Genomic DNA, 19,919 nt, shown 5'->3' with positions numbered 1-19,919 from the left:
AATCTAGTCCAGACAAATCCATGTTGGCTTTTTTAACCACATTATTATCTTCTAGGCACTTGCAAACTGATTGTTTAATAGTGTGCTTTAGTGTCTTCCCAGGGACTGAAGTTAGACTGACAGGTCTGTAATTCTCTGGGTCTTCCTTTTTTCTTTTTTTAAAGCATTTGTTCTTCTCCAGTCTTCTGGGGTGTCCTCTGCCTTCTATACGTTATTAAGGATAATTGTTAATTGTTTAAGGATGACTTTGGCTAGTTCCTTAATGATTATAGGATGAATGTCATCAGGCCCTGCCAAATTGAACACACCCAACCTAAGTATTCTTTACCTTCTTCTTTCTGTGCTTTTGTTTGCACTCTTTAAGTCCTTGTTGAAATGAATTTTATTAAGAGCAAAGGAAGCCTATTTTTTTTATGGCACTGGAAGAGAAAATTGCAGTAGTCAAGGTAGAAGAATATTGGTACATGGATAAGAGTTTTATCAGCATGGAAAGAACATGGGAAGGACTTGGTTAATATTAGAGTTTAAAGCAGTGAAAGCTGAGGAAGAGTAGGGTGTATAGAAGATAAAAAACGATGAATCAAACATAACATCAATAGGGAAATGCTGATTAATTTAGTTGCTACTGGAAACAATGAAAGGGAAATTTGCAGATACAGGTTAGAGGGAAAGATACAAATTTGAGATGTCAGAGAGTAAACTGAGGAGAGTAAAGGATAATCACAAGCAATTCAAAAAAGGTTGAGGTTGTAGTCTTGTGACTAGGTGAATGAGGGAGAGATATAAAAAAAAAAAAAGAAAGACCTATAAAAGAATCCTGGATAATTGCAGTTGGCAAATACAGAGTGTAAGGAAGCACTGAAATGATTTTATTCTTGTTCATTTAATTTTAAATAAGCACTTTATTAGAATTTGTGGTCCTGTAAAGATCCTAGAATGCACTGGTAATTACTCCATGACCTTAAGGCCTTACAATCTGAATAGACAAGACAGAACAAAGGAAAACGGGCACAAAGATGGGAAAAGAGGCAGTGGGATAACAAGAATGTCTCTGGCTCTTGATCTAGTACTATGCCCACTGGAATAAGACTTGTTGGAGTGCAATTAGTTAAAATTTGTTGTAATCAAGTCCTTCCTTTGTTACATTTACAATATTATTAATTTCAATTTATTTCATTTATACTTGAATTAATTGGCATCATATCTTCTTACTCCTATGAGAAGCTGGAGTTGGTGGTACTTTCAGATTGTATTTTTTCTTAGACTTTTTCATAATTACAGTGCATATAATTTAGTGACATATATCAATGTTGAGAAATTCATGTTCCTGTTCATAGTACATTATCAGGGTCTTTTAGACAGATAGTCAGATTAAGAACACGCATATCAGCAGTAATTTCAAGTGTCAGCTTTTAATACCTACATTGCACAGTAAAGAATTTTGAATAGGATTTTAGACTTACAAAAGCGAAAGGAATGCACTTGAGTGTGCAGTGAAAATGCTTTATCCATGCACTTAGCTGTCAGATGCTGTGAAACATTTCCATTCATATGAAGATAAGCAAAATTAAAAGATTTTTTTAAAAAAAAGCATTATCCAGTATCTTATGTTTAGAATCATTCTGTATTAAGAAGTTCTGTATTCGTGCTACAATTATTTTATTTTGATGTTTTTGTTCTGTGTTTATGCAGAACTGTCAAACTGTTGGTTAGAATTAATGCAGAGTTCCCCTCCAGAGTTCATATTGCTAGCTATGTACCAGAAGAGCAAGGAACACAGATTTAGCAAATGAACTTCTTAAATATAAACACTTAATTCTTGAAAATACTAGAGAATTACAGGTGTTTTGAAAAACAACAGAATCAGGAAAGTAGTCCTTGCTAGGTCTAGTGTTGCTGCTTCTGTGATGCCTGGATTTGATCAATGTCTTTTAGGTTGCACAGTTTCTCTTGCTTTCCTTTCCTATGCTCTTTTTGGCATGACTGAGTTGGTCTGAGAATCATTTTCTTTAAAATAGTCTGTCCCCTTTCTTCATGTAGGTTCAAGGCTCCAGCCACCCACTGCCCACACTTTGTGTGGAGATTTCTTCAGAATCAGTAGGCCTACTAGTAGAAAATGCATTATTCTGGTAGGAGTCAGATCTGTAAGATCCTTGATGGCTCTGGTTCTGTCCTAGTGTGTTAAGACCCCAGACAAAATGAATGTTGTAATACACAAAAAGGGTTACAGCATGATAAGGTCACACTCGCAAGTAAAAGGTACAGTACAAAGTGGTGATCCCAGAAAAAATTGTTCATAAAACAAAGTGGAATTAAATTTGAATCAGGCATGCTTCCAGTCTATCACTCTATTCTAAATAGAATTTAAAGTTGTTCACAGGCTGCTTTTTACTTTTCGTATTACTTTAATCTTTTTAACCTTGTAAGATTGCAGCTAAGCCTGCTGTGTTGCATTATATGTGGTCTATTAAGTGATTAATGTGCTTCATACATTCCACTGCATGTCAAGTGGGTTTTACCTGGAACATTTGTTGGTGACAGCTGAAGGTTCCCAATAGTTCATATGTTTAATGCATTCCATTTGGCATACTGTACATCCCAGTCACCGGATCTCAGATATACCTTGTTCAAGTGTCTGTTATATACTGTTTAAACAACAGGTTTTCATCTTCTACCCCTGCATTGATCTTTTGTAGTTAATGGGGGAAAGGATAATTCTTAAGCATATTTAATAATGCAGGCTTTGAGAACTTCTGCTTATTATTTCAGTTGAAATGACAGTGAGGCACTACCTTCTAGTTAAAATGCAAAGTTAATATTTAGCATATTTAACATATTTCATTACAGAATGTGCATTTGTCTTTATTTTCTTACAAATAAGGTTTACCTAAATAAAACTTGCCCAAAACAAGCCCTGCAAAAAGACATTTGAAAGTATTTGGCACAAAGAGTGTTTAATGCTTTTGAGATGTATGGTGGTTCACTTGACCTCTTCAGAGGTTGTAGTCTTCAACATATCCAGAAGCCTCATAGGCAGTATTTCCACTACACTGATGCTCCACCAAAACCATGCAAGTTAAGGCCTCCATTCTGCACTGAGAACCATGGTGGATAAGATTTCAAATTCTTGGGGTTTACAACCTTCTGTCTCCTTTTTCTCAGGGCACATGAACAAAGGACTCCTTGCACAGGTGCTTGAAATAGTTAACTAAAATACTTCTAAAATTGTAAAAGGATTTTTAGTTCTATGAAAAAAGTGAAAATTCCTTCGGAAGTAAAGACGCCAACCACAGAAAGAAGGAATGTCTGTCGTGTGTATCAAAATTATTTGAATAATTAGACAGAGCAAAAAAATCTAATTATATTTTTTTTAAGAAAGCTTTTGTGTATTCCCTAAAATTATTTCAACTGCGCATTAATGTGTTTTTGGTTTTCATGGTGTTTATGTCCTTATTTGGAGAATTCCATATTCCATTAGTATCTCTCCTATTAAAAGCACTCTTGCATAGAAAGTATTTTCATGGAAATATTTTTCCCCTATTTTCCATACTTACTCCCACATTTTTTCCTCTGTAATTTTTTTAAACTCTCAGTGAAATTTAATGCTGAACAGTTTAGTGTCTCCTTTGTGTCTAAGCCAGTGGCTGGCAACCTATAGCCTTTGGGCCAGATCCAGGCCACAGAGCCATTGGATTCAGTCCACAGAGTCATGGCTTTGGTGGCTTTGGAGGGCTCTGGTCACACTGGACCACAGTTGGGTGCTCATTAGGGGTGTGCAAAGTGGTGCCGTATTCGATTCGGATTCAGCCCGATTCGGGGAACAGTGATTCGATTAGTTGATTTGGATCACTGTCCTGATTCGATTTGGCTGAATCTGAAGATTCAATGCTGATTCGGAAAATCAGCAGTTCAGCCATAGACACAGCTTTAAATGTTTTTTCTATATATTTGAGGTACTAGGCACGACTTGTGTGCACTGAGACGGTGGGGCAGATGGAGCGTCCCACAGGAGTGCGGTGGGCCCCCCCACGTGCTTGGTGGGGGACCACCCACCCGTACCCCTTTGGCTCAGCAATCAGCCGCAGGGGGAACTCTGGGTGCCCCCCAGACCCAGGAGGCACCAGTCGCCGAACCAGAGGGTGGGGGGAGGGTCCCCTGTATGCTCTGTGGCGGACCTGGAAGTGGACCAGAAGTGCTCCTGTGGGATGCTCCATCCACCCCACGTCTCAGCATCAATGAGCTGCCTAGTACCTTGAAGTATGTAGAAAAAACATTTAAAGCTATCTTTATGCCCGAATCAAATCAGGAGACCCTTTAATCTCTCCGAATAGAATCAGAACCCGCCTAATCGACTTAGCGACTGAAACTCCGCCTAATCGAATTGGCGACTGAACCTTCACACAGCCCTATTGCTCATGGCTCCATTGAAGGGGGAGTTCTCTCTCCACCTCCACCATGTCTCAGTTGAGCAGCACAAACTCTAGCAGAGGGGGGCTTTTCCTGTGCCACGCCACAGCAGGCATAAATGGTAGAAGCTGTTGGGCCCTAGCGCCCATCTCACACAGACCTGAAGTGGGTCATTCTGGCCCTGTGCTGGACAGCATTGTCGACTTCTGCTCTAAGTAATTAGGGTATATGGTGAGATCCTATGCTAAAGTAGCATGACTACCCTAATGTCATTCATCTTGATAAGATTTTTTTTTCTGACCTGGTTCTGTAAACTTTGCTCTACGTCTGATCAATATAGGAATATGTGGGTAAGAGGAAATGAACCAACCTGGTTTAGGAGATTGGGTTACTTGTTCATGAGCAGATGTATTTGGAGGAAGGAATGGAGACAACTGTATGCGCTGTTTTTCAGGATTATCTGATCTTTGCTGGTATGCTGAGCAATTTTGTGGTACTACAGGTTGTGTCACTCCTTAAGTTATAGATATGATAGCATTGCAGGTCTGAAATGGCATGTCCTGCTAAGTTAGAGGTTGCAATCTTTTTCCCCAGCTAAGGCAATTCCCACCTTTCTGACCCTCCAGGCTTAATTATCCTAATGAATTTAACTCTTGATAACTGCCAGAGATACATTACACTACCAAGTGTGTAGTGAGGCATGTTCTGCATAACTATATCGTTGAGCTCTGTTTCTGTGTATTTTTAGGAACAGGGCAAGGTAAGTATTTTGAAAGACCTGGGACTTAGAGAATGGTTTTCATCCTGCTTGAGCCTATTAAAAACATTTCTCTAATTTGTGGTGTTGTGGAGTGAGGAAAGAGTGATAAGAGTTGTGTACCTCTTAGGTACAGTCTTTCCTTGAAAGCGCAGGTGAGAAAGGGAATCGTAGGGTCCTGCTTTGAGAATAGCTTGTTATATAGAGTCTCTCAGTCAAGAAAATTAGAACATACTTCTCGTTTTCTTCAGTCTCTATCACTCTCATGTTTTTTATGTCTCTGGATAGCTTAAGTGTTGCAGATGAGTCAACACGCGTCTTACCCATCTTATTGCATTTCATAGATTGGCTGTAAGCTCAGCACAATGGCAAACAAATTGCAATCTAAATTCTCCTGTGCATCATTGGTAGCTAAAATATCAGGAGACACATTTAAAGTTGCCATAGCTATATTTGACCTAACCTGAAGTAAAACTATAAAAAGCTATCACAGTGCATTCATAATCTTGTTGATTTAAATTAAGTTGGCCAAGAAGAGAGGGGATCATTTTCATGCTCTCATTATCTGACGCAGTCCGCATCTGTGACACAGTTGTAAAAAATATTTGGCGTTTCATGGTGACACAAACTAAATAAAGCTAGCAGATTATGTTAGAGGAGACACTGACTACAAACACCAACTTAGTGTAAAAGGAGCTTGGCAGGCTGACTTGCTTTTTGCTCTTTTTTCCAAAAGGCAAATTTCTCCTATCTTCTGCAGGTCCAGTTTCACTTGCCAGACAATCTAAGATCATCAGTGCCTTACTTTGTGTAGTTTGAACTTTCTATGAGCAGGATTAAAACACTTGATATTGCAAAAGTTGGCATTTCATGTTTCCCTGTATATGCTCAGTTTCTGCTCAAAAAGTTGCAAAAAAGCAAAGTTGGGATACAGCCCAAAAGAAGGAGCTTCCTGGGGTCTTATGTCCCATTGCTCCCCTCTAGATGTTACATGTATTATGCAATTAACTGGTTAGTTACGCAGTTGAGACCAGCTACATGTGCAAAGTAACTATTATTCCATAAAAAACTCCATCCAGCTACTCTCAGTCCTTGCAGCCACACTAACATGGCTGTGAGTCCTATCAGCTGCAGGACATGCAGCTGGAGGAGTTTGCAACTTGTTGGTGCAGGGGGTGCCTGGGGTGGTGGTCCTGGGTTCCCCCTGCACCAGCAAGAAGGCATGACTGGATCTGATGCTGGATCCCACAGTCACACATCCTGCCATGTATATGGAGCATGGCAAAAGGTGTGATTATATGGATTGTGCATCACATCCTATCACACAATCATCTGAGTGTCTGAGGGGGTGCTGAGGTGGCATCTTAGTCCCACTTTCAAGCTAAACCTCCCTTGCTGCAACTTGAGACCGTTGCTCCTTGTTCTGTCATCTGCCACCACTGAGAACAGTGTAGCTCCATCCTCTTTGTAACCACCCTTCAGGTAGTTAAAGGTTGCGATCAAATCCCCTCTCAGTCTCCTCCTCTGCAGACTAAATAAACCCAGTTCCCTCAGCCTCTTCCCAAAAGTCATGTGCCCTAGCCCCCTAACCATTTTCATTGTCCTTTGCTGGACTGTCTCCAATTTGTCCACATCCTTTCTATAGTAGGGGGCCCAAAACTGGACACAGTATGCCAGATGTTGCCTTGTCAATGCTGAATAGAGCCAAATAATTACTTTGCTTAATCTGCTGACAACGCTTCTAGTAATGCAGCCCAGTATCCCGTTAGCCTTCTTTACAGTAAGGGCACACTGCTGACTTGTATCCATCTTATTGTCCACTGTAATCCCCAGATTCTTTTCTGCAGAGCTCCTGCTTAGCCAGTCAGTCCCCAGTCTGTAGCAGTGAATGGGATTCTTCCGTCCTAAGTGCAGGACTTTGCACTTGTCCTTGTTGAACCTCAATAGATTTCTTTTGTCCCTATCCTCCAATTTGTCTAGGTCAGTGGTTCCCAACCTTTTCTTGCTGCAACCCTAAATAGGCCATCAACAGGACAGTCCAACCCAATGCTGCAGGGACTGCTGGGAGCGGAGTGCGGTGGCAGGAGGAGCCCAGGGGCAGGGGAGCCATTGCCCTCTTTGTGCACAGCAACCCTGCCCTGCCCTGCCCACCCGGGCCACGTGCATGTGTGCATATGTGTGTGTGGGCAGGCCTTTTGCAACCCTACTGAGGACCCTTATTTGGGTCACACTCTGAGGTTGGGAATCAATAGTCTAGATCAGGGGTTCCCAAAGTTTTTATGCCGGAACCCGGAAGTGGCCATATCCCAGCAAACCACAGCCCAGCAGTCGCAGCCAACCGCAGCCGGTATTTCCGACTGGAATACAAGTAAGGATACCCCCACCCCCCAGGCATGGGTGGGGGAGAACAAACCTTGTGCTGCCATGGGCCCTACAAAAGGAGCTACAGTCTCTCTGCCCAGCTCTGGGAGGCCACAGTTTGCCAGTCCATGGCCACTTCCAGTCCAGCAGCTGACCATGCTGTGAACCAGCACCCATCCCTCTGTGGCCCAGTACTGGGCTGCAGCCCAAAGGTTGAGAACCCATGGTCTAGGTCACTTTAAATCCTAGCCCTACCCTTCAGTATGTTTACTACACATCCCAGCTTAGTGTCATCCACAAAATTGCTGAGGGTCCAGTCCATCCCATCTTCCAGATCTTTAATGAAAATATTGAACAAATCTCTACTTGCTTTCAAAAAGTATCTAATTCTCTGTCTGTCTTCAGTCTATACCTAGCCTTCCTTAGCAGTCAGTGTTTGTATACTCCCTGTTCACCATTTTATTATAAAACTATTACCTTTTTGGTAAGTCACACCTGAGGTTGGTATGTCATAGAGAATCTACAGCAAAAGCTCTGTTATCTGGCATCCCCCGGGAATGGGAGCTGCTGGTTAATCAAATATGCCACATCCGATGCATTATGCGTCCACGTCAGTGTGCCGGGGAACAATAATGGGGACCCCGCGTAGGTTGCTTTGCCCCATGGTCATGGTCCACAAGAAAGAATCACAGCAAGTGGGACTCGGCTTGTGGCGGTGAAACCGGAAATGGGACTTCCAGTTTTGCTTTTGTACATCTCTTGAAAGATTGACAGATGCCAGTTAGCGGAGCTTTCCAGTTGGTAAAGTGCCAGTTTCCAGTTGGAAAAGTGCCAGATAACACAGCTTTTGATGTACGTAGAAAGGCAAAAGAGTAGAATTGGGGCAGACAGGGAATATTATTCAGCCATTCTGAGGTCTCTCCTATTCAGAGGAGACACTCTTCTAAAACTCAGAAAGTGAAATTGGACCAAAAAGAGGGGAAAAGGTAAGGTTTCTCATTTACTTTGTTCTTCATGTGGAAAAAGGAGTTGATTTGACTTTCCTCTGAATGGTATACATTTTTTCTTTGAAAGGGTTATATCTTTATATTGGTCCTGTTAAAAATTAAATAAAATAAAAAGTCAACTTCTGTTGGAGTCCAGCAGGAGGCTCCAAAATAAATCTAATGAAGAAGTCTCAAAATTGTAAAAGTAAAACAATTCAGACCCAGCCAATTTGATTATAAACAGGAATGTTTAGGATTTATGATGTGCTTTTATATCGCTCTGTTAATCTTAACGTATTTACACATAAACTCTGGTTATTTAACTAGCTAGTAAAACAACAACACCTAGTCAACCTGCATTTTTTGCGAAACAAAATTCCAGTTTTTGGGGGAGCAGAATTCTGCGATTGTGTTTTCAACAAATTAGTCCCAAATTAAGAACTTCTTGAGGTTTGGCAACACATCCTGCTTACCTTGGGAGCAAATTGAATGTGGATGCAGTTTGTTTTAATATAAAGACAAATGCACCTGCCCATTTAGGATCTCTGATGAAGTGGTCTTGCAATTCAATACTAAGATAAATATAGGAATCTCAAAAACTAAATCAGTTATTTTGATGGAGAATTTTCTCCATTTTTCCACAAGTGTTTTTGTTCAGATTCCAGAAGATTAAAGTATTAATGGGAGAGTGCAATTCCCAAGGCCGTTCCAAACTCTACATTTTATAATATGCTTCTATATAAACTCTGTTTATATTAAAACATGAGAATTTTTCTGTGTGTGGTTATTAAATCTGTTTTGTTTATAGGCACATAAATAATATTACTGTGTGGACTGTTATGGTATGTGGAATGTCTGCCAGGCATTTGGATATCATTTGTTTAATATTAGGAAATTCTGGGTGTGTGTATATGTTCAATTAATGCAACTGAATAAACTGCAGAGTAATTTGCACTGCAGGAGCTATTCCCAGGTGCAGCATCTACATGTGCATCTGGGACAGCAGTAATTTGAACTGGGGAAGAGCACTTTAGTTTAGGCCAGGGCTAGTTCTGGCCTGCTTGGCCTCACTGCAGCAGCCTGGTGGAGCGCCAGCTTTATTTGTAGCTGCTGTGGGGCAGCCCCAGGCTGGCAGGAGATATGGGGGTCAGGCCTGGGCTCTGGCTGGTGGTGGCAGCATGGCCTAGGCTACAGGGGGGCAGCTCCAGGCTTCCAAAGATTATGGGAGGTCAGACCTGGCTGCATCGGGTAGCAGAAGAGCTGGCTGGGCCACCAGACTCCTGCAGCTGCCAAGCCATGTAGCTAGGCAGCAGGCAGGAGTGTGGCTTCTTGCTGGCTGGGCTGACTGGGTGCAGTTTACTCCCAGGTCAGCATCTACATGTGTTTTGCTGTACAGTAAGTAACTCTGCAGTAGGGGTGCAGCTACACATTCAGTTAATGCACTTTAGGTAATGCACATTAAATCTAGTACCTTCATTGTGGGGTACTAGAAAAATGCCCATTAGCCTATTTTAATGTGCATTAGATAAAGGGTATGGGGGTTTTGTGATGCTTTAATGTACATTATAATAGGTTAATGCACAATTAAACACATGTCTAGATGGGCCTTAGGATAGTACTTGTATTTACTCCTGTGGACTGAGTTAGTTTCTTGCAGATTAATACTACTCTGCAGTAAATGCCTCTTGTACACATGCCCTCTCTGACTTAAGTTATTAAATTTTGTTGTATTTACCTTCCCTGCAGACAAGGTTCAATGTGTATATTCGAGTATGTTTTGGCGCATAACTGTTTTCTTCAGTTACTGTTTCTCTTTGCATGGAAGATTATTTAAATAAACAAAGCACAACATGCTTATGGGCAAGCAAGTGTTAGTGAGTCCAAAGGACAGATAAAATGTTGAATCTTTGCTAATGGACAAGTAGAATAAGGAATAAAACTGATGAAGCAGCTTATTGCTTTGAGAGGTAATTGCCATTGTGCTGTGTTGGCAACTTCAAACATAATTTGAGTATAAAACATTAACTGTAGTGATAGATGAGCCCTTGTGCAGAAACAATGAATCTAATCTGGGAACTAATGAATAGGAAATAGCCAAGCTTTCTTGAGGGTTTTCACTTTGCCAGCTGAGAGAAATCACCTATTCAGTTTCTGTGAACTTTCAGGTTCTTGCAGGAGGTTAATAGCAGCAGACTTCTTCATTGACTACTTTGCATAGAAGGGTTATGAAAGCATCAGGTAAAGGAACCTGACTGTTGCAAAGGCTTAGCTCTAAGGAATACCTGTCTGCGTACAAAATTTTTATGATGAGTTAAGGGTTATATGCAGCCAATGGAAGTTGAGGTTCTATAAATAACTGCTGATTTTTGTTGGATACCTGTCCATGATCTCATCATTGCTGTGTGGTAGATGAATAAATTGAGATATCATTATCTGGTAAAAAATGGTGGCAGAGGCTCTGTGGAAGCATAGTAAGTGGTATAATTGGTGTTTCTTACTTTCAGGATCTATATCTGCTTGATAGTTTATCATCATTGATAAGAGAGGTTAGAGGCTGGAGCTGTGTATCTACAGCATGATTGATTTCACCGTTGTGAACTTCAGCCCAACATTTCTAGTTCTTTAACTCTTTGCTAGATTTATATTACTCCACAGTAGAAATATGGCAATGATAGATTGGTTAATCAAAAGGTGACACGTGAGGTAACATCAAAATTAAAAGGATCTGAAAATTATTTTCTAAGTACCCTGTTATCTGTACAGTTCCTTAAAAAGTTTAGAGCTTAGGAAGACCTGTTGCACATTGCTTTATTGCCAGCAGATAAAAGCAGTACTCATTCTACTGAACAGTGAGACATATTGAGAAGAATACTATACTTTTTCTGCCAGAGGAACTCAAGTGGTTTGGCTTACAGAGTTCACAAAGTCTTGTTTGCAGAGTTGCTCACTGGAGGAGCTTGTAAAATGCACAAGGATTCACAAAATTAACTCAAATAATCTCTTTGGACTCCTGAAACAGAATGTGATGTTCTTAACATTTCCTCCCATACCAGACTGGCAGAGTACAAGGCACTGGCTGCTGCCTGTAGTCTATCACTATGTGTTTCTAATTTCAGTTGAACTGGGGTAGATGACTTGCTAGTGAAAATATACTCTTGTTGCTTCCTGCATGAGATTTGCACTGTCAAAGTTAACAGGAGCCGGGGACAGTAGGACCCAGAGGGAGCCATTAGCAGCCCACCTCCACCTCACCCCCAGCCATTTCCCTGCTTTCCTGCCCCGGCACTGGTCCAGCACCACTTGGTTCCTGGCTGCATTGCCAGACTCGGGAGCATGGGGCCACACTGGTACCTCTGTGTGTGTGTGTGTGTATGTGTGTAGGGTGGGACAGAGTGAGTGAGTGTGTGTGTTGTATGTTTGTAGGGTGACTCCCACACACCTCACCATACACATGCACCCACACCCCCCTCACACTGTCATACATGCAGACCTCACACACCCCAGCCACCCTCCCCCACATAGTCCCCCACCAACCCCATATCCACACACATCCCCACATGGTCCCACACCCACACCTATTTACCGCCACAGACACACCCACACCCTCCCCCACATACCCACAGCCCTGCACAAAACTGTACCCCCATTACAGTATACAAGAGTAAGACTTCATTGTAAGCTATTACATATAATCCCCTCTATGTACATTGTACAATCTCATGTAAGGCAGGACAAAAATATTTTTTGAAATCTAATTAATGTTTTAGATGTTTGCTTTTTAGAATAATTTTCTCCTTCTGAGATGGCAAAATCTCTTGCTGAAAGGAGTACTTCTGGGAGCAAGGGGAGGGACTTCTGGTGGCAAAGGTTAGGGGTTTGAGGGTGGGACTTCCAGTCACAAGATGGAAACCAGGGGTGGGGCTACACATGCAGCCCTCAACAGCTTGCCAGAACTCGGTAAGTGGCCCTCTGCCTGCAATAATTGCCTGCCTCGGACTTAAAGAAACCTACAAAAATTGACAACTATTCCCTCTGAATTAAGAAAATATTTTTTTAAAGCTCTCAGAGTGGGGTCATGTATGGTGAGGGAAGGGGAAGGGAGAAAGAATTGAGGCTGTCAGTGTTATTCTGTTTTTCCATTTTTAAATACAATATGCACAGGCATTACACATTCTAGAGGAGGGGTCGGCAATTATTTCGGCTGGAGGGCCACTTCCTAAGTTTTGGTGGGCTGTTGAAGACCACAAGAGTAGCCCCACCCCTTGACAAGTGTCCTGCCCCCTGGTCACCATCTTGGGATGGGAAGATCCATTCCTAACCCATGACCTTTGCCACTGGAAGTCCTTCACCTTGCCCCTGTAAGTCCTCCTTTTAGGAAGTGGGAGGTTGCCATCTTGGAACCAGAAGAAACCCCAAATCGTATACTAAAAGTCAGATATCTACTATAACATTTTAATTTTATTTAAAAAAAAAAATTTGTCCTGATCTACATGTGTTTGCATAGTGTAAACAAAGATGATTGCATAATAGGTCAAAAATAAAATATTACTCTTGTATATTGTGCATGGAGGGTATTTGGGGGAGTGCGAGGTGTGGTGGGGGGGTTGCTATGTGTATTTGGTGGGATGAGATTGTGGTGGGGTATAAAGTATATTGGGGGTGTGGGTGCATGTATATGTGTTGGGGTTGTGGGAAAGTGTGTGGGCAGGGTGTGGGGTTTATGCTATTTGACACTGGGCAAGTCATTTAAACAAGACTTTTTGACATGGTCCCTGATCATGGAACTCTTCTTTCCTGGGTTCCTGACTAGAGACCCAAAGATGTCTGTAGTCTAGAGTACCTTTGGTTTGCTGAAGTGCTGAGCACTTTGAGCTGCCGCTGAAATCAATGGGTGCTATGCTTTGAATGTGTAAAATATTATGAATAGTAAGTTCTCTGAAAAATCCAGCCCATAATCATCTTAAATTGAACATCCCAAATTTCTGACCACTTTTGACTTTTAGTTTCTTCTGCTGCCCTTCACCATCTGTCCAATGGGGGGAAGAGTGTCAGCATACCCCATATATACCAACATATTGTGAATGATAATTCTCTCAGAAACTATAGTGTTCCGTTCCATAAAGAAGCCTGCTGTTAAAATTAATAATTCTGCATTCAGTTCACGTGTTTGGATGCTGGACAGTGAATAGAAGATTGAACATTGGGGGCAAAATTAGATATTCAGTATCTGATCATTACTGAGTTCTGTCCATATTGAATGAGACAGGATCCTGTGGGGAAAAATGGTGTGTTATTCTGAGAATTCAAACGATCTTTCTCTAAATGGCTGAATTAAGATTGGACAGATGGACCTGTATGTTGTCATTTGTTACAATATATGTGCTTAGCTTTGTATCCTTAATGCTCTTGTGGGTTTTTGGATTTAATATTTATTAAGTGTCATCCAGCGCCTCTGTGAGGCTGATAGATTTTGCGTGCATGCCAGAATATTTTATCTCGTCTTGCTTTGAGTTCCTCCAATATAAAAATATGTGAGAGTGAGTGAGCGTATTTAGCATGGCAGGGTAGAGGGGGACAGAACATGGGATGACATGTATTCATCTCCTTTTTTTTTTACTCTGCAATGTCTTTCTCCTTTTCCACATCCCAATAAAATATGAGGACAGAAAGAAACAAACTAATAGTAATATATTAGTTGTGAAAATTCTCCCACTCCTCCACAGCTGCCATGAGTCGGTGGCAAGCAGATGGGCATGAGCAGGAGAATTTCCTTCTGCTTCCAGAAGCTGCCCCAGGCTGTTCATGAGACTTGCAGCAATTGAGGCAAGCAGCTATGAGAGACCCTCACTGGGGGGAATTCCCCTCAGGTCCCTGGGGCTGTCCCAGGCAGGGGGACTCTAGGCTGGGGTCGGGGGGGAAGACTGCCAAAGTAGAGGCTCCACACTGGGCTGCAGAGGCAGGCATCCACCCAACATGGAGGGCTCCTTCTCCCTCCCTCCTATGGCCTAAGCAATCAGCAGCTGGTAAGGGGGCTGGGAAGCCCCCTGAGTGGGAGGCTTTCCCAAGGTGGGCCAGCACCTGGACAGAAGCCTCCTCAACCCGTTGTGGGGGGACAGCAGGAGGTTGGGAGCATGTGCTGGGGAACCAGTCAGGAACAGCCCCACTTGGCTCGACTGGTAATAGCCAGTATGTTGGAGGACATGCTCTAGTGCCTGCCCACCCCCCCTCTCCTACTAGCCTGGGTCAGTGCAGGCCTCCCCCTGCCTGTCCCAATTGAAAACCGAATGCCAGTTCAGTTGGTTATCAGTTCAGCCTGTGCAACTGAAGAGAAAGATACATAGATTGAATCCATTCTGCCTTGAGCTTTTTGACTGTCTGTACTTTGCCTGGGACTCGAGCAGCCTGGCCCCTGCTGCCTGCCCTCCCATGCCTGCCTGTCCCAGTGCCTGGCTCTCCCCCCACTTCCCCCCAATGCTTACTTTCCCATGCCTGCCTCCCTTGCCACCTGCTGTCTAGCTGTGCTCCTCACAGGCCTAGCGTTCCACCAACCTCTCCCACCCCCTCCTCACCCCCTTGCTACCTCTGACTCTTGTGCTCTGGCAGGACTCAGGCTTCATGCCAGCTCAGGGACAGAACATGTGGTTGCAATGGCTTCAGCCCAGCTCAGTAGCAGCTGATTTTGCAGCTCTGGCTGTGCCATGAAGCTGGAGCCCAAGTCTGAGCTGCCTGCACCAGTGCTACCAAGCCAGGCTGAGGCTGGAGCAACCATGTGCTCCATGCCCTGGGCAGAGTGGGACTGGAGCCCTGCCAGAGGGTAAATGGGGGGTGAGGGGGCATGCAGGGGAGAAGAGTATGTGGAGGGAGGCATAGGTGGCAAGGAGGCAGGCAGCAGCTGTGGCTCCAACCCTGGATCAGGGCTGAAGTTGAAGCCACAGCAGTCACCTATCCCCCTGCTGCCTTATACTTGAATCAGGAGCTTTTTCCCCCTATGGTTAATGGGGGGAAAATAACTTGTCTTGGATTTAAGTAAATAGATTAGAAAATAGCCTTGACAGAATCCTGATATGAGCAGAGCTGTGACTGGGGGAAATGGTACATAACCGGAAGAGACAAAGTTGCCAGTTCAGAAGTACAGATCCAACTCATTAATTGTTAGGCCCTGATGTATTGTAACATAGGTCTTAACTTTGTCAGCTCAGTGCTTAAGCATGGATCCTCAAGGCTAGGGGCAGATATTACGCACAAATCATTTTAAGTAATCAGAAACTGGGTTAAACCTATAACAGAACAGATGTTCAGTGCACACACACCAGTTTGAGAATAGCTGAAACCTGTTTGAGATAAACCTGGTTGAATGTAGTATCAGACTTAACTGATTTGGGTCAAACCAGTTTATGCTAAGTCTGTCCCAGACCTCTTGCTGGTCTCAGATAAACCAGACTCCCCCCACATCCTAGCTTGCTCTCTGGGCTGGGAAGTGCTCTCTGCTCACCAGCAGGGCTGGCCCCACCCCCCTGCTCCCTGATTGCAGCTCCAGCAGAGACTTGCAGGCTGTTCCCACCCTCCCCCTCACCACTCTCAACTAAGTAGGAATTCCCCCTCCCCTCTACCTTGCTGAGAGATATCTGTGTATTAGGTAGCAGACCACATACTGGCTATGGTCTGTTCTGTGACAAAGGCAGAATCAACAGGTAGCTAATAATGTCCCTCTGTTGTTTTCTTAATTGGGTGATAAACTGAGTTAGGGGTGATAAACACTGTTATCAGTTCCCTGTTATGCTAATCGGAGTATCTGGCCATACCCCCCCCCCCATGTGCCTGCATGTCTGGAATGAAAAGGGAATGTCTATCCACCTACAAATGGGTTCAAGCTTTCAAGGTTAGAGTAACCTACAAAGATTGAATCAATTCAGGCCCAGGCTTTTTGGAGTTCTGTCCCTAGCTCAAATCACCTAGTGGCATTTCTGTGTGTGAAAGATGGGCACAATCTAGTTCCAGTAGTAAAAACAGCGTGGTGGGGGAGGGAATGTATGAATTATATATATGAAAACCTATTGTTTATGTTCTAGCTTCTGTTAATGGGAAAACAAAAAATTCCATGGACTGAGCTTAAAACTGGACTTTCTGGGCCAGATTTTACCATTGATGGAAAAACCCGTACTCTTCTTACCTGAGTATGCGAGTTTACCATATAAGCATGTGACCTAATCTCTCTCGTCTGATCTCGCTGTGACAGCTCAGGCTGTGATTTCCCAAATGTTTCTGGAAATAAATGTTTTCTGTTTTTAGATTTCTAAAATGAATACTGTACATGGAGTTCTCAGTCCTGTCTCTAACTCTAGTTTTTGACCCCACACAATTAACTTTGATACTGCCTGCTTAAGTATGCCAAACTTATACTCAATTTCACACTCCACTGAAATGTTAACCTTCATCTTACTGATATGTACCATTCAAAAATAAAATTTAATAGTAAACCAATAAACAATGAAGATTTTATATCCTCACATGACAAAAGTTTATTGTTGGCTTTGGTTTTTAGCCTCAAAGTAATTATATTAGCTTTTATTTCTCTGAATAGCATGGCTAGGTAGAACTGCCAGAGAATCCCATAGCACAGGGATGTCAAACTCATGAAGGAGGGAGGACTTCAGGGTTGTTCTGCAGGTTGGGTCAGGACCATGGACCAACCCTGCATGCCAGATTCAGTGTGCAGAGCTGAGTTGGTGCTGCATGCAGCACACACTGGCCCTGGCCCCAATGTACTGCACACAGTGTGTGGGGCCAGTCTAAGTGCACACTGCATGTAGTACCCACACCAGACCAGCCCTGCATGTTGGATTAAGCTGTGTGCCTGATCTGAGCCATTCCTGGATGCAGTGCATAAGGCCGGTCTGGCATATGTGGCACATGCAGTGCGTACCAGCCCCAATCCTGTGTACAGCTGTGCTAAACTGGCCACATGCGCTGTGTGCAGTATATGCTGGCCCCCGTCCCATGTGGTGCTGGCTCTACACACTGGATCCAGCAGTCTATAGGCCCGATCTGAATCAGTCCCAGATCCAGCGTACAGAGTTGGTCCAGGTGATAGGGCTCCATGGGCTCCTGCTCTAGCACACTCAGATTGGTCTTTCACTGGAATTCCCAGCCTTCAGATAGAATGACCATGTCCTTTCTTTCAGTGATAAGAGCTGCAGGGAAGCATTTTCCTTGGTATAAAACACTTCAGTGCCTCTAACAGATTTTTTTTAAGAAACAAGATTTGGGTGCCTTAACTGTGAGCTTTCCAAATATCTTTTGATCAAGATCATGTCAAGTAAGTTCTCGCCAGTGTGTTAGTCTGTGTTTTGATTACAAGAATAAATTACACTTCAGAAATTTGCATTGTGATTCTGTTGTGCGTTCTATCCGCTTCCAAACATTTACTGTCATGCTTCTAGATAGTCGCGATCAAATCTGTCCTGAATGAAGGGGTTTTTGTTTTGGGACTTCCATATATACCTGAATAAATTTATCTGTTTTTCATATGTGTGGATCTTAATCAAGGGTGAGCCATTTCCAGTTCACTTCCATGTTTATCAGAAATGTTAAGAATTGAATTCTGTTCTAGAGATAACAAGTAGAACTATTGCTTTTACATTTAAAAGATTACTTGTGCAGGCTGTCTTTGATTTCACCTGTCGTATTTCAGGAATTGCATCTCTTTGTACATGTGGTATTTTCTGTTTATAGTTGTTCAAATTTCATTTTATAGTGGAAAAGACATAATAATACATTTTAAGGAACTAGCACCAGCTATTTGTTTTCTGGATTAAGCTACTTCTTTACCTTTTAACTGCAAACTTAATGTTTCAGTTCTGTTATGGTTTATAAATGCCACTTTATGTTCAAGCCAGTAAGACTGATTTTATTTAACACATGTAGTAATGGCCTTATAGACTGCAGCCTTTTTAAGTGTCATACACTTACAATTTATTCCATGGAAGTCAAAACCGTATCTAGCTATACTTTAAATACAAATATTTCTTCAAAAGGGATAAATTTTAGTAGTTTAAATGCATAATTACTAGGGTACTATGTATAATGAGAACCCTGTTTTGGGGATTAACTTTATTCTAATAAATTCAAATCAATTGTGGGGGTGAGGGTGGGGTGGGGGAAGCTGAACAGGTGGGATTTTCAACTGCTCGCAGCTGTGCCCAAACAGTTCCTGTTAATGTTAGGGAATTTTGCCTTTGACTTTAGTGGAAGCAGAGTTAGTTCAAAAGGTAGATTACTTCTGAAAATCCCATCATACACATACCTGATCCCATGCAAAGAGATGAGGGAAGGCATGTCCTTTTTGTCCCTGTACAAGAGTTTTGCCTAGTATTATGTGGTCCCAGAGTGCAAGGCTCAAGTGAAGGATGGCAGAAACTTAGCATTGTAAAGAAGCTGCATCCCTTGGCCTGGCAGTTGCAAGAGTACATACTGTACCTTTATGTGCAGCAGATGCTACTCTTGTGTTTAAAGCCCTCAGCCTCACAGAGATATTATATATGGTTTTGTCCTTTGTAAGCAGAATGCATCTGGTTACTATTGCTGATTCAGTTCCCCTCTTGGAGCTCTGCTTTCCCTCCAGCTATTTACCTCAGTGGCTGATAAAACCATAAACTAGACACGTATTATAGAATATATTATAGGAAATAAAATGTAGTTCTAAAAGAACAATACTTTTATAGTGCAGCTGCTTTCTACATTTAAAAACATCTCTCTTTCTTTTTAAAAAGTTAGATTTCCCCCTCCGTCCCCCAGGAATGAATTTATATTTTGCTAACACTGGTATCTGAGAAAGTTGTCATTAAAATCTAACCTGTCATTTTTTTTTTATATTACACACACATTTACTTCTTAAGCAGGAGCTTTACATTCTAGATAGAAAGTTATATTTTTTGCTAAGTTTTTGCAGCCATTACAGAAACCTCTTCAAACAAAATTTGTAATAAAATTGCCACGTGCTGAGGCACAATTAAAGATATTAATAGGTCACTTTAATTTGGGGGGGGTTTTTACATTTTGTTCATGTCTCAGCTTGTGGGATTATTAAAAGAAAACTTCCTTTGTTGATTACTTTTTCTTCATAAAAGACAGTGGATAGTATAAATTATTTTTTCCATGTTTATTTTGTATCTGGTGCCATTCACGGTTCTGAACATGTACAGAAAAAGTGTAAATTTATGCTAGCTCCTAACAACATTTTTAAAAAGTTGGGCATTTAAGGCATGTCCGTGAACTAAACCTTACCTATTAAAAATATGCCAAAATGCACAGCATTGTAGTTGTAAGTATACTTGTTTGAGGGCAGAGTATTGCCCTTTAAACTGAAAATGGTTGATAGATTTTTATTGAAATCACCAATAGAAATGGAA

The 19,919-nt window shown here is 42.2% G+C and overlaps 1 protein-coding gene across 4 annotated transcripts in view; it reads left to right on the top strand.

The window, feature by feature from the left end:
* Positions 1 to 19,919, top strand: part of APP (amyloid beta precursor protein) — a 366,031-nt gene that overhangs the window by 215,955 nt on the left and 130,157 nt on the right. The window lies entirely within an intron of this gene.

The sequence above is a fragment of the Crocodylus siamensis genome, chromosome 1 (genome assembly GCF_052110815.1).
Source record: "Crocodylus siamensis isolate JL-2025a chromosome 1, ASM5211081v1, whole genome shotgun sequence".
Classification (NCBI taxonomy): Eukaryota; Metazoa; Chordata; order Crocodylia; family Crocodylidae; genus Crocodylus; species Crocodylus siamensis.
The sequence above is the reverse complement of the archived record's forward strand: the minus strand, read 5'-3'. Positions and strand labels throughout refer to the sequence as shown.